The sequence below is a fragment of the Mustela nivalis genome (assembly GCF_964662115.1).
Source record: "Mustela nivalis genome assembly, chromosome: 1".
Lineage (NCBI taxonomy): Eukaryota > Metazoa > Chordata > Mammalia > Carnivora > Mustelidae > Mustela > Mustela nivalis.
The window spans coordinates 3,932,597-3,942,319 of NC_139020.1; the positions used below are offsets into that span (position 1 = coordinate 3,932,597).

The following is a 9,723-nucleotide window of genomic DNA, read 5'->3' on the forward strand; positions in this document are numbered from 1 at the left end:
CCTAAAGATACAAACGTAGTGATCTGAAGGAGCACATGCACCCGAATGTTTATAGCAGCAAAGTCCACAAGAGCCAAACTATGGAAAGAACCTAGATGTCCATCAACAGATGAATGGATCAAGAAGATGTGGTATATATACACAACGGAATACTATGCAGCCATCAAAAGAAATGAAATCTTGCCATTTGCGACAACATGGATGTAACTAGAGCGTATCATGCTTAGCGAAATAAGTCAAGCAGAGAAAGACAACTATCATATGATCTCCCTGATATGAGGAAGTGGTGATGCAACATGGGGGCTTAAGTGGGTAGGAGAAGAATCAATGAAACAAGATGGGATTGGGAGGGAGACAAACCATAAGTGACTCTTAATCTCACAAAACAAACTGAGGTTTGCTGGGGGGAGGGGGTTGGGAGGAGGGGGTGGGGTTATGGACATTGGGGAGGGTATGTGCTTTGGTGAGTGCTGTGAAGTGTGTAAACCTGGAGATTCACAGACCTGTACCCCTGGGGATAAAAATATATTATATGTTTATAAAAAATTAAAAAAAAAAGAACACGGGGAGGGAGTGAGGGAGAAGAAGAGAAGTAGATCCCCACTGAGCAAGGAGCCCAATGCGATGCAGGGCTCCATCAGAGCACCTGGGATCACGACCTGAGCCGGAGGCAGACACTTAACCCACTGAGCCACCCAAGCACCCTGCATCTTTACTCTCGGATGAGATCTGAGTCTTGATTACCTGTGACCTGTGTAGGATATACGTGTCTTCTTCAGCACTTTGCCCCAAGTGTACTCCCAGCGAATGTCACACACATGGCGATGTGAATTACTGGAAACCCTCATGCTAACCCAAGGTGACTAAGTTACTCAGGTATCACCAGATTCCTTTCTGGGTTTCAAATGCAAGTAAGAGTTCTTTCCTTCAAGCCCAAACAGCCCCTTTTCTCAGTGAAACTTGCAGGGAGCACCTACCGCATACAAGGCCCACAGCTCGAGCCAGAGATGCAGATCAACAGCCCGGCTCTGACTTCCGTGGGGCGTGCGTGCCGCGCGGTGGGGCCAACCTCTGCGGAGTAGAGAGGAATAAGCCTCAGCTTGTCTCCTCCGTCTCCCGCCCCCGCATGCGGCTGGGAACAGTCAAGGCTGACCACAGCAGTAATAGAAATAAGAAGGGCTGCTGAGGGGCGCCGGACGGGCTCAGGTCACCATCTCGGGGTCCCCCATGGGGCTCCATGCTCAGGGGGAAGCCTGCGTCTCCCTCTCCCACTCCCCACTCCCCTCTTTCCACGCGCTCTCTGTCAAATAAATAAAATCTTAAAAAAATAAAAATTAAAACAGGAGCTGCTGGTGGAAAGTAGGCAGGGCAGATGAGAAGGCCTCCCTCTGCGGGGGGGAGGTCGGAGTAGGGCAGCTAGGGTGGCTGTCTGGGCTAGCCCCGCCTGATAGTGGTGGCCCCGGGCTTGGGTTTCCCAGGGCGACCATCAGGGAAGGAGGCAGAGGAGCGCCTCGCTGTGTGACCTGTGTCCCATGTCCATTCACGGAATGCAGCTGGATGGGTCTGGCCTGAGGCTGAGTGTTTGCAGAGCGAGGGCCACAGGGACGATCCCCACGCAACTTCTCAGCAGGCTCACCTAGCAAGTAGGGTCAAAGGCCTCATGGGACCGCCCTCCGGAGCCCCCAGCCGTCCCCCCGGCTCGGCTCGGGCAGGGCATTCTTTCCCGGGTACGTGCTGGCACCTGCTCCAACAGACCTGGGAGCGGGACTAAGTCACCTGGAATGTAAATATTTGGGTTCGGGGTGACTGAGTTCATACCAACCCCATCATATCCTTCATGTGTGTTCTTGTACAACAGGAAGAGAAACAAAACACTTCTCAGGTTAAAAATAGTTCTGTTCCCTGTGGAAACACTTCCCCACGGTAGCCGCAATAGTTCATGGTCATTTGTCGGGCCAGGAAAGGTTTTCCAGTGAAATCTCTCTCTCCCTTCCCCACCCCCATCTCCCAGCCACCTTGCCCCCGAGCGGGGGGACAAGAAAGTACATGCTGAAGAAACCCTAATTTATAGCAAGAACAAAGAACGTCAACTCGACACGCAGAACCTGAGGCCAGAGAAGCAGAGAGGTCCCCTCTATGTCACGCATCTCAGTGGTGGACCCCACAGAGCCCACGGCCCAGACCATGCCCAGCCACGAGTGGGGGGCTCCGGGGACTGGCAGAGCCTCACAGCACTTCAGGGGTCAACTTTCCCCCGGGGGTCCCCTTCAGTGTCCTTGCAAGCCACAACCCAGAGATGGCCTGCTTGTCCCCCGGACTTTGACCCCGGTCCGTCCCCATCCCCGCAGACAGCCTCCCGTGGGAACTCTGATTCACCGGCGAACCACACGCACCCTGACGAACCCAGGCCCCGTGTCGGGGCGGCGGCCCCTGGTGCCGTCAGGGACCCTTGCTCCTGCTACGGCCCCGCTCGACCATCCTTCCTATTGGCTCTCCTTCCCCACATCATAGCTTCGTGATGGCAAGCGGCCCCTGCTGCCCCAGGCCTTGCTTCCGTGGCCGGGGAGGGAGAGAGAATGGGAGAAGGGGTGCCCGTTTCAGGGAAAGAAAGGGTCCCCAGATGCCCCGGCAGGTTCCTGCTTAGGTCTGGTTTGCCGGAAGTGTCCTGCGGCCACCCCTCACTTCAAGAGAGTGTGAGGACCTGAGCCCTTGAACCTGGGGGCCTTATCTGGCCTGTTCGTCAGAACGCGGGGGAAGGATGCAGGGCTGGCCGCCACGGGTGTCCCCCCGGGGTAAGTGAGAAAATCAGCATCTTCACCCAGCAGTGGGGTCTGGGCTTTATGAAATACTAGATTCAGTGTGGGGAGGGGCTGTCCCCACCACCAGGCCCTGTTTGCTTTGCGTCTTGTGAAAATCCTCACGTCCCTCCACTCCTCGTGACGTGGGGACAGAGTTTTAACCTTAGAGAAGAGAGATCGCTGGGCTGCCTGCCGGTTGAGCGTCTGACTTTGACTCAGGTCATGATCCCGGGGTCCTGGGATCGGGTCCTGCCTCGGGCTCTCTGCTCTGTGGGATGCCTGCTTCTCCCTCTCCCTCTACCTGCCTCTCCCCCTGCTTGTGCTCTCTGTGTGTGCCAAATAAATACTTAAAATCTTAAAGAAAGAAAGAGAAAAGGAAAGAAGATGGCTGGATGCTGTACATTTCAGTCGAACAGAATTCTGTCCAGGTGGCCCAGGGATTTCCGTGCGCCGGGACGAGCGTGATTCCATGAGCCCAAGGGAGGGGCTGGCTCTGGACGGTACAGTGTGTGGGGCCTCGCGGGGCAGAGAGTCTGCGCGCGCCCACGGCGCCCCACGTGCTGCCCCCACCCCCGGCCCGGTCCGACCGGCTCCGGCGTGCTGGGCAGGATTTTCAGCTCAGCTTGGACCCCGGCTTCCTGCTGTGGTCAGTGGGGAAACCAGGGCACCCCTCAGAGCCACGTTATTCTGGATCCAACTTCCCTGACCCACTGTTTCCTTGAAGAGTAAACCTGAATCCAGGAGTGTTTACTGTTTGGGGAAAGAAAAAAAAATAAAACCCATGCAAGGAAAGAATGGCAAATATTGACACAGGCCTGGTAATGCCCCGGGCACTGCCCTGGGGGCCCGCACGGGCCACACAGGAGCCGTCACCAACCCAGTGCACACAAGGAAAACAAGGTTGTCCCAGACCTCAGGTGGGGACCCTCACATGGGATATGTGAGGGGCCAGAGTCCCACCAGGACTGCTGTCCCACGGCTGTTGACAGAAGCGAGGCCCCAGATTGGGCTCTAGGGACCGTGGAGGACCCAGGACTCGCCAGTCCAGCAAACAGAACACAGAGCCCAGGGTGCGTGGGGGGTACGCGGGGCGCCCCTGGAAGGTGGGAGGGGCGGGGTGACCTCCCTCAGGTCAGCCTAACCTGGCCTCCGCTCTCGATGGCCTGTGGGCTGGGGGGCGGGGAGGGCCTGCTGCCACTCCAGGGCCTGTCCCAGCGCTGGGCCAGGCTCCCGCCATGAGCAGGCCATGAGCAGGCCCCTCCCACCCTTGGCACCCCCACGGCCCCACCCACCCTTGGGGTGCTATCTCTAGCCCTCAACACCCTGCCTACATCCTCCTGGGCTCTGGCTCCTGTCCCCCCAACCTCTGTGAGGCAGCACACGGCCTGCTCCCAGCAGGTCAAAGACACCGAAGATCGAAGGCCCCTCGGGGAGGGCCGGGAAAAGGCCTCAGACAACGAGGCCCTGCCGGCCATGCAGACATGCTTGCTTAGCCGGGGACTGGTTGTAGCAGTGGACCCTGGGGCCCAGGCTCCTCTTGGGCAGACAGGCGGCCCCTCCGGGGGTGTGGGCAGCTGGGGCCCGACCACAGCCCTGACCCCTCCCTCTCCTGTTATCTTTGCCCGTTTCCCCAGTTCTACCTCTGTCTCTGCACAGGGGATATCTGCAAGCCTGTGAACCCCGCAGCAAGGTAAACAGGTAAGAAACAGGGGCAGAGCCCTGCAGCTGGTCCCGGGGCGGGGGGAGGGCGGAGGGTGGAGCTAGGCACATCCCCACAGTGCCAGGCAGAGTGGCTCACGGCGGGCACCACGCAGCCCTCTCCCTGGCCCAGAAAGTACACACCAGACACTCATGGACCCTTGGGCAGCGGCCCAGCACGGCAGTGGCAGAGATGGGGACAGAGGCGTCCCTGCCGTGTTGGTCTGTCACTCCTCGGTCTCTCTCTCTCCCTGTCCCCTTGGCCCCAGGCCCCGTCACAGACTGTGAGGCACCAATCCTCAGTGATGGCAAACATGTCCCAGTGGGGTTCTGCCCGAGATCAGGAATGATGCAGAGTCTGTCCCCTGTGATTCTGGTTTGGGGACGTGCAGATGTGGCCTGTGATTCATTGTCAGTGGCCCGGGCCCCGAGTGGGAGCACGACCCTGCTGGGTGTGGGGAAACTCCCTCCGATCCAGATCGGAAAGCCCAGATGGTATCTCTTAGAGCGGGATGTGATGCTCGTTTTCAGTCCGGAATCACCGTGAAGAATAAGGCGATGATGACTTTTCAGAAGGCCCAAGTGTGGCACCTGCAAACAGGGCATGGGGGAAGCTGTCCCGTAAGTCCTGCAGTGACACAGGTTCCCGGCCCCGCCCCGGATGCCCTCTGGCCCAGGCCCGCCCCTGACTCACGGAGGAGGGAGAGTGCGTCTGCACCCGCTGGCCCATCATTGTGTCCTTCCTGGGTGGACCAGCGTGCTCTGTCTGGCAGGCACCTGGGTGAGCCCCTGAGCCAGAGGACTCAGGAAGGGAGGTCATTGTCAGCACAGCAAGGAGTCAGGAGAAGGGCTGGCAGGAGCCTGAGTTCTTTGTGGCTCACTCCACAGATAAAGAAACTGAGGCCAGCTCTGGCCAGGCCATTCTCCCCAGCCTCTCCTTCAACCCGTCCAGAGGACCACTCTGCCCACCCCGCTCCTGGCTGCCATCCTCTGCCCAGTCTTCAAGGAGGACACCTGGTTCCTCTGTGCTCCCATAGCCCGCCAGCTGGTCCGACCCTTGAGCCCTCAATGCCCCCTGTGGAAGGCCGGTGGTCCTCTGGCTTTCTGCAGCCTGAAATACTTACTACTCTGCTCTTGGGGAGAGCATGCAGAGCTCTTGGGGAGAGAAATGCAGAGACCCCAGCACCCATGGGGGCAAACATGCTGGGGACCTAGGTTCCTGTTGGAACGGCTTTCAGGAATAGCTGGAAGCCGGGGCCATGCCCCCTCAGATGTGAGGAAGCAAAGTCTAAAAGCCATTGACTCTCCCCCATGGCCAGATTTCATCTTGGCCTCTGCTGGGTTTGCTGAGCACAATCACCTTCACCAGCGTGTTATCTTTAATCACTTCCCTCAGGAGAAATAGCAAGAGGCAGACCATCACTCCCAGACCTGGGTCCCTGCAACCCCCATACCCTAAACGTCCCCGCCTCCACGGTGCCTCCCCCTGGAGGAGCTGCCTGCCAACAGACCGTGGGTGATGTTGGCCTCTGGTCATGGATTCTCCAAATTATGAGTCAGACATCTTCTCCAGCCCTGACAGGATGACAGCAAATCCAATGCACAACGTCCTGACGTTATGGAGCCCTCATTTCCGGGAAACAGGAGCCCCAGCTGGTGGTGCAACAGAGCAAATGCGTCTTAGCAGGTTTTTTGGGTTTTTTTTGGTCTGTTTGTGGGTCTGTTTGTTTTAAGAATAAGCAACTGATGGAGAAGCTTGCTGTGGACATGAGATCGTCATCCATCAGCAGATATGTGCTCCTCACTGCCACTGGTAGAGGCTAACTGTACCACCATTGGGACCCTACGATGGCCCCCACCCAACAGCAGAGGTGTGCACACTACGTTTGTGTTATACACCCTCTCTTCAGTCGTTGGGCTTCATCTCACTTGAACGGACCTTATGCTTATTCAGATCCAGTCCATCTCTCTGTGTGCTTTTTCTTGTTTGAAATAAATAATCCCACTTCCTGTTGTTTGAAGATGGGCAGGTTATGAAGAGTCATCTTGAATGGATTCCAAAGAATACAAATGAACTACTGTTGCAGTGTGAGTCATAAATTAACACTTTGGTCTTTGAGTCTGTTAAAGTGAACAGCTGTGGATTGTATACACTGAGACATAAGCATTTGAAGTATGGGGCATTATTCAACTGAGACTCAGAGGAATATCTTAATGAGAAGAGAGCACATGATAACGTATGGTTTTTTTTGGTCAGGGATTTCAGTGAGTTCCACTTCTGTTTACTTGGAATAAATGTCTTTGAAAACTGCTTGAAGGAATGGGAACCCTAACAAGGTGATAAAATGGATGAAGAACCAGGAGAAGATGGAAACCTGAAGAGGAACAGTCAGCACGGGGTACTGGGGTGTTTGTGGATTCAGGAAGAGGAGGCCAAGCAGCTGAACCACACTTTGGCTGTCTTGTGAGACAGGAGGTCAAGAGCAGGAATCCAGGCCTGCCAGCTTCGTGTTTTCATAAATCCTTGAAGGCTTCATTTGGGAACGCCATGGGTCATACCCTAGAGGTCAGGAGGAAGGAAAAGTAACTTTGCCCCCACATGGACCATTGCTCAGCTTCAAGTCACCCAATTGGTCCCAAGTATGTCAACCACTGTAATTATATTAAGGTGATCCCAAGTTGGTGATATCTCCAAGTAGCTGGGTGAAATAAAAGACAATCCTGTCTGGAGAAAGGAAACATGCTACCAGGACTCACATTATTTCTGAGAAATCTCTGAAATACGATGTTTGGCACTCTATCAAAGATAACCGAAACACAAAGAGACAAGATGACATAAATGAGAACTAGCAAAGAGAACAGACAATAGAAAGAGGGACGCAGGGACTCTAGATAAAAGATTGATCAGACACAATTTCTAAAGTAATTATGCTTATGGATTCAAGATTATAAAAGGCAAGATTAAAACTTTTTAGCAGAAAACTGAAAACTTTTTTAAAAAGCAAGAACAATTTGGAACAAAAGAAACATGCTGGAACTGAAAAATGCATCACAAATTGAGAACACAATTAGTGTGTTTTTTAGCAGGTTAGATCCAGCTGATGAGAGAATTAAAAACTGGAAGGTAAGCCAAAAGAAAATATCCAGATCCAAGCAAGCAGAGACAAAAGATGGAAAAGACAAAAGAGGGTACTAACTAGACATGGAGGATACAATGAAAGTGAAGCATTTCAGAAGGAAAGGAGAGAATGGACAGAGCAATATTTGAAGAAATAGCAATTGAGAAGGTAATTTATTTTTCTCTTTGTTTTATAGGGAACTGAGCTCATAGTTCTCTTCTTTCTTCATAGGAAGCTGAAGTGCTTTAAAAAAAAACACTCGATCATCACTATCAGATAATCAGCATGAAAAGACTATTTTAAAGATATGGAAACAGAAGAACTTAATGTGAGCCTAAAAAACTTATTTTCAACTATCATTCTTTAATTTTACTAATAAGTGAATAATAAAAAGAGGATTGTTTTAACTAACACATGAAGAGTAACTGTTTTGATGCTTTGGGAACATAGGTGAGCATCTTCAAGCACCTGAAACTAAAAAACAAACAAACAAACAAACAAAAAAAAAAACTAAGCGTGTCCTCTGACAGTGAAACTGAAACACAAGTAGTTCATGCGGGTGAAGATATGCAAAACTTTCTTAATTGTATGGAATAGCTCCCGGAAAGCTTGACTTGGCAATGACCTGAATGACGTAATGTCTTAAATAGGCTCGACACCCAACATGGGGCTCAAACTCACAGCCTCTAGATCTAGAGTCACATGCTCTACCAACTGAGCCAGCCAGGTGCCCTGACAACGACCTGAATGAAGGACTATCTTAATCTGATTAGGTGTGAAAGCATGGCAGATTTATCAGCCAAAGGAAGCAGAGAATAAAGATGGTCACAGAGACAGATGCTGACTGGACTCATAAAGCATAGTCCAGGGCAAAGACTGTAACCATTCCCGTATTCCAGACAAGACTATCCCATGAAAACATCTTGTACATCCCATTCATTCAACTAACTCCTTTGTTTTGGGTCCAGATCTACCATTGCAATTTTCTGGTTAGGGTTTGGTTTCCCAAGCTGAGTGTCTAGAGTGAAAAAAATCATTCCTTGGGCAATAGTATACTTTATTATAAACTGTAAGTTATACATCAGTCTCTGTTACATCGATTAATGTGAGTCTACTGCTGCAGAAGCATCAACTCAAAATCCAGGGGTCTGGTAGTGAACAGAAGGGCCATTTGTACCCCAGTGTTCACAGCAGCAATGGCCACAGTCATCAAACTGTGGAAAGAGCCAAGATGCCCTTCAACAGACGAATGGATAAGGAAGATGTGGTCCATATATACAATGGAGTATTTTGCCTCCATCAAAAAGGATGAATACCCAACTTTTGTATCAACATGGACGGGACTGGAGGAGATTTGCTGAGTGAAATAAGTCAAGGAGAAAGAGTCAATTATCAAAGGGTTTCACTTATTTGTGGAGCATAAAGAATAACAGAGGACATTGAGTGAAGGAGAGGAGAAGTGAGTTGGGGGAAATCAGAGGAGAAGATGAACCATGAGAGACTGTGGACTCTGAGAAGCAAACTGAGGGTTTTGGAGGGGTGGGGGTGAGGGATTAGGTGGGCCTGGTGGTGGGTATTAAGGAGGGCATGTATTGCATGGAGTACTGTGTGTGGTGTATAAACAAGGAATTCTGGAACACTGAAAAAAAAAAACAAAAAAAAAACTAGGGGTCTGAATCCGTAAGGCTAGGGGCCTCTAGACTATGTAATGTTTACCAAAATATATCCAACTGTACATCCTTTTAGATTTGTTGATCATTCTCTGGCTACAGCCCTAGTGCCATTATTGGCTAAAAAAGGTCTTATTTTTCTAAATGTTTTTTTAAAAAGTTAAAGCAATATGATTACACACAATGTAGGGTCATCACAAAACAGCTTATCTCTCCCTCATCCCTACCCATTCTAATCCCCAAAAGCTATAAGGTCACCTCATTTCTTCTGTAATTTACTATCATAACTTTTAAATACTGAGTCTATTCTATTTATTATTTTACTGATTTATGTGGAAGAAAAAACTGAAAATATGGTGCGCTTCTACTTGTAAAGGGTTTTCCTTGCCTTTATTTATTTGTTTGTTTAATTTTAAAGATTTTATTTATTTATTTGAC

General features: G+C 51.3%; 1 protein-coding gene and 1 long non-coding RNA gene across 2 annotated transcripts in view; both read left to right on the plus strand.

Annotated features, from left to right (window-relative positions):
* Window positions 1–9,723, plus strand: part of TMPRSS2 (transmembrane serine protease 2) — a 302,633-nt gene that overhangs the window by 215,331 nt on the left and 77,579 nt on the right. The gene's annotated exons all lie outside the window — the stretch shown is intronic.
* LOC309841186 lies at window positions 4,116–9,354 on the plus strand. The gene is made up of 2 exons (XR_014299018.1): window positions 4,116–4,496; window positions 5,893–9,354. It is a non-coding gene; the product is annotated as an uncharacterized lncRNA (long non-coding RNA).